The sequence below is a fragment of the Rhinopithecus bieti genome, unplaced genomic scaffold (genome assembly GCF_001698545.2).
Source record: "Rhinopithecus bieti isolate Rb0 unplaced genomic scaffold, ASM169854v2 scaffold_6513, whole genome shotgun sequence".
Taxonomy (NCBI): domain Eukaryota; kingdom Metazoa; phylum Chordata; class Mammalia; order Primates; family Cercopithecidae; genus Rhinopithecus; species Rhinopithecus bieti.
Genome location: NW_016805931.1, coordinates 1136581 through 1142154, shown reverse-complemented (window position 1 = coordinate 1142154; position 5574 = coordinate 1136581). Strand labels below are relative to the sequence as shown.

The 5574-nt window shown below is 42.3% G+C and overlaps 1 protein-coding gene across 1 annotated transcript in view; it reads right to left on the bottom strand.

Moving 5' to 3' along the window:
* IL31RA (interleukin 31 receptor A) overlaps positions 1-4431 on the bottom strand; it is a 79553-nt gene extending 75122 nt beyond the window's left edge. Inside the window, exon 1 of the mRNA XM_017874208.1 lies at positions 4355-4431. The gene's annotated coding sequence lies outside the window, so the exon portion shown is untranslated. The remainder of the gene's footprint in view (positions 1-4354) is intronic.
* Positions 4432-5574: the final 1143 nt, after the last annotated feature.

The following is a 5574-nucleotide window of genomic DNA, read 5'->3' as shown; positions in this document are numbered from 1 at the left end:
AAAAAATACAAAATCTAGCCGGGCGCGGTGGCGGGCGCCTGTAGTCCCAGCAACTCGGGAGGCTGAGGCAGGAGAATGGCGTAAACCCAGGAGGCGGAGCTTGCGGTGAGCTGAGATCCGGCCACTGCACTCCAGCCTGGGCGACAGAGCGAGACTCCATCTCAAAAAAAAAAAAAAAAAAAAATGTGAACAAATGCTGGGTGCAGTGGCTCACAACCTGTAATTCCAGGACTTTAGGAGGCTGAGGTGGGTGGATCAGTTGAGGTCAGGAGTTCAAGACCAGCCTGAGCAACATGGTGAAACCCCATATCTACAAAACACACAATAAAACTAGCCGGGCATGGTGGCATGTGCCTGTAGCCTCAGTTATTTGGGAGGCTAAGATGGGAGGATGGCTTGAGCCCCGGAGGTCGAGGCAGCAGTGAACTGTGATCTCATCACTGTACTCCAGCCTGGGCAACAAAGTGAGACCCTGTCTCAAAAAAAAAATGCAAAAAGGTGAGATGCCTCCCAGGGGCTTAGAAATAAGTCCAGTTGAGAGTTCAAGGTGATTCTAGTTATCTGTGGTGGGTAGATGTGCAGTTGATAAGCTTGAGTTCATTCAGGACTCCAGCCAAAGAAACCTGTGTGCAATCTCAAAGAGTTGGATTTGGAAAACCTTCATTGTCATTAAGTTGCAGGAATCTACTCAACTAATGGTATCCTAAACAGAAGACTTTGAGGACAGAAAGGAGAGGTCAGCTTAGAATGTAAAACATTGATGGTTAAAAAAGACAGAAGCTGGCAGTTTTTATCCAGTACTATCTATGAAAGGAAATTATGAAATTTCCTGTCACTGGAGCAAAAGACTCTGACAGGGCAGCCACAAGACCTCACCACAAACCTGATGAAAGATACTTCAAAACCCCGAATCCCTCTTTCTGACTGCTCTGATTCTCTGATGCCCTCTGTGATTACTAATTTAACGGAAGGAGGCTCTGAACAAAGAATATGAGCCTTCCAGGCATTAGAAAGACAATTTCTTATTGGTTTCAATGTATCAGTCTCTTGAAGACTTAAATGAGGTGAATCAGCCTCCCCAAATCTGGACCATAAGAAATTCTCAAAGATTCTGCTGTGCTCTTGAGGAGAACCATTAACAATTTCCTGCATCCCTGGGTCATCAGCCCTAACTTTGAAATGCAGCAGTTTTGAATAACGGATCTTCAAAAAGGGGTCACTTCCTAGAAACAATCTCACATTTGTGGGACCTCATTTGAGTACAGCATTTAGAGAGGTCTAAAATCTTCCAAGAACACTACAAATATGCCATACTGAACTAAAGGACTCTTAGAATATACAGTGATGCCACTTAAGTAACTAGTGGTGTCCAATGTTTAAAGATGTTGGCCAGGCGTGGTGGTTCACCCCTGTAATCCCAGCACTTTGGGAGGCCAAGGCAGGCAGATCACTTGAGGTCAGGAGTTTGAGATCAGCCTGGCCAGTATGGCAAAACCCCATCTGAATGAAAAATACAAAAATTAGCTGAGCAAGGTAACCCACACTTGTAATCCCAGCTACTCAGGAGGCTACAGCAGGAGAATTGCTTGAACTCAGGAGGCAGAGGTTGCAGTGAGCCAAGGTTGTGCCACTGCACTCCAGCCTGGGTTACAGACCAAGACTCTATCTGAAAACAAACAAACAAACAATACAAAACAACAACAAAAAAGATATAAACCTAGTAGCAGCTACTGTTTGGAGACGAATGACTGCAAACAAATCCAACCACTTATTACTGGCTACCAGCAGTGGCTGGGAACACCACGAGAAGAAAGCAAAGACGGGAGCTACTGCCTCTGCTGGGAAACGCTACACATTTCAGCATGTTAAATTATCCCTGCCTCCCCACATCCTGTCTCACAGGACCAAAGCAAAGGAAATAGAGTGTGGCTGTTTTACTCCCTCGCAATCCCTCATCAAATGGATACCTCACAGGGTGCTCTTTGGCCATTCAGTTCCCATTCAAGGCTGTGTCCTGGATGCTGAGCTTCATCTCATTTCACTTGTACAAGAATGTACCACTACGTGATTTTCCTAGGGCTTGCCTTCCTTTGGTTCATTCATTCATACATTCACTCAACTATTATTTGTTGATTCACATTTTGTGCCAAACACTAACTCCTGCAGTATAGAACTGGGTTTTTTTTTTTTTTTTTTTTTTTTTTTGAGACGGAGTCTTGCTCTGTCGCCCAGGCTGGAGTGCAGTGGCCGGATCTCAGCTCACTGCAAGCTCCGCCTCCCGGGTTTATGCCATTCTCCTGCCTCAGCCTCCCGAGTTGCTGGGACTACAGGCGCCCCCCACCACGCCCGGCTAGTTTTTTGTATTTTTTTAGTAGAGACGGGGTTTCACCATGTTAGCCAGGATGGTCTCGATCTCCCAACCTCGTGATCCGCCCGTCTCGGCCTCCCAAAGTGCTGGGATTACAGGCTTGAGCCACCGCGCCTGGCCAGAACTGGGTTTTTAAAGAATGGCAAACCAGGAGTTCAAGACTAGTCTGGGCAACATAGCAAGATTCTGTCTCTAAAAACATTGTTTTTTTAAATTATCTGAGTGTCATGGTGCACCTGTAGTCCAAGCTACTCGGGAGTTTGAGGTGGAACAATCACTTGAGCCCAGGAGTTTGAAGCTGCAATGAGCTATGATCATACCACTGCACTCCAGCCTGGGCAGCAGAGGCAGACTCTGTCTCAAATAAAAAAATAAAAAATGGCAAAGAAGAGGGAGTAACTTCTAGGACCAGCACTATGGCCATAAGTTCAAGCACCTGTAGACTCATAACACTGAGAGGGAGGTAGCCAAGCAATGCGCTGTCCAGCCTCCCTCGGTGCCTCAGAATTCCTCAAGACCCACAGGACTTGGTTTATAGTTTTACTTTCACTGATCAAGTAGAAGGGTACCCTGTTCTAGTCTCTTTTAAATATTTATTTGGAGCTTGCAGTAATGATAATAGTCACAATAATAATGGCCTTAGATTTACAAGCACTTTCATGTATATTATCTCCTTATATTCTTGTCACCCTTCAGGTAAATGAGACATATTTTTATATTTTCTATTTATAGTTGCATATTTTATATTTTCTTTCTTTCTTTTTTTTTTTTTTTTTTTCTGGAGACAGAGTCTCACTCTGTCACCCAGACTGGAGTGCAGTGGTGCGATCTTGGCTCACTGAAACCTCTGCCTCCCGGGTTCAAGCAATTCTCCTGCCTCAGCCTCCCGAGTAGCTGGGACTACAGGCACCCGCCAACACGCCCAGGTAATTTTTGTATTTTTAGTAGAGACAGAGTTTTGCCATGTTGGCCAGGCTGGTCTCAAACTTCTGACCTCAGGTGATCCACCTGCCTTGGCCTCCTAAAGTGTTGGGATTACAGGTGTGAGCCACTGCGCCTGGCCTGCATATTTTAAATTTTATTTCTATATTATGTTTTAGGTTAAACCAAATGAAATTGCTATTTTTATTAAGTCAAAAACAGTTAAATATTGGCAATTTCAGCCTAATAAAATAATGACATCCTTACTTTTTGGATGAGGATATTAATTATATATACATTGCCCAAGATGAGATTATGAGCTGTCAGATGACTACCTCCAGGTTCAAAGTCTATAAACCCATTTGGGTTGTAGGCTACCTTCATTTAAAGAACATTCTGAGACAGCTAGCAGTGAGACTGGCAAAAGCACTATTTTTTTTTTCTTTTTTTTTTTGAGACGGATGATGGAACAGTGAGAGCCTGCAAAGTGCTAATTACACTATACAAATTACATCCTGTACTTCTAAAAATCCCTGTAGGGTTTGTATTACTCATCTCTAGATTACGGATATGGAATCTGAGGCCAAGAGATATCATGTAAATGGTCCCAAAATAATAGTTTGTAAGCAGCATAAATGAGATTCAAACTCAACGAACATCTTATTCCAAACCTGAACTCTTTCCACTAAAATCATGTGGTAGCTATTAGTGATCTACTCTCTCTCAGCTCTCCTGCCATGAAATACCAGTACACGCAAGGGTTTTCCTCTGAATCCTCTAGGTCTAATTTTCTCTAGCCTAGAGTTTCCTGAAAGATAAATCCATTATTTCAGATATTTTCCCCAATCCTTCACCTCCAACACTCATGATTCTCCATTCTGATCTCAGCATTTTAAAATATCACCTGCCAAAAGATTAGATTCCCTTAACTATCAACAACCAGTTCAAGGAGAAGTTCATGTGATGGGTCCAACCCATAATTTCACTGAAAAAAACAGAAAAAGACTTCTACAGAGTAGAAAAAGATGATTCAAACGATCACTCTCTAAATGCGTTGGCACTCACCTTCACATATCAGGAGATGTTCCGCAGATGTTCTGCTGGCTCAGAGGATTTGCATCAAAGGCAACTCCAACTCCCACAGCACAAGTCAGGACAGGAAGAACAATCTGGACTTTAATTTATCCATACTAAGATGTGGGCGTGTTTTCACTCTGTCTGGGAGCTTTTCTTGTGCTTTTAAGCCCAGCCCAAGTCAGAGTGGCACTTACCCACTTATGCTGGGAAATGGATTGCATTATTGTTAACTAAAACAAAAGCAAAACAAAACACTCAACTTTACAGAAAAAAAAAAGTTTCATCTGAAAGACCAGAAATAGCTAAAAGAAGTAACTAACTTTTAAATTTTCTCTTCAGGAAGTCCTTACAAATGTGGTAATAGCTGAAATGCTGAGAGCATCTTTAGCTTGAAATGAGAGATACGCAATCATATAACTGTCTTTAGACAATGAAGGAGACGAAGGAAAGAAAATAATGGTAGCTGATTCAAAAAAGAGGCTTACAAATTCTTATTTATGTCTAAAGGAAAACACACTGAACTGAGAAAGAGGAGCTCAAGCTTAACCACTAGTAATAATCATCATAATTAATAATTTGTGGAGCTCTTACTGTGTGTCAGTCATAGTACTAACAACTTCACATTAATTATCTCTTTTAATCTTCACAACAATCCTATAACATCAGGAGCATTTTTATTCCCACTTTACAGGCAAGGAAACTGAGGTCAAAACAATAAGCAACTTGTCCTACATGGGTGGTGGAGCCAGGACTTGAACCAAGGTAGCCTGACTCTCAGTTTCCTAGCAATCAAAGGTTTAAATTAGATTATTTCTAGGATCCCTTCTAGTACCACAATTTTGCAACCTTTTGTAACAGACTGACAAAACCACAAAGAAATAAATAGACTAGGGAAGAGATTATGATGCAAAAGGAAAGAAAACTAAGCTTTAAAACAAGCTATGGTTTCCAGCCCCACATTTTAATTCTTAACCCATTCCGCATTTTCCTTAGGCAATGTTCCACTAAGCAGGAGGAACAAGGGGGAGAAAGAGAGCTAGTCTTTTACTTAGCAGATTATAATTATGAGATATTTAAAATTCTGGCCAGGCGTAGTGGCTCACGCCTGTAATCCCAACACTTTAGGAGGCTGAGGCAGGTGGATCACCTGATGTCAAGACTTCGAGACCAGCCTGGCCAACATAGCAAAACCCCATCTCTACTAAAAA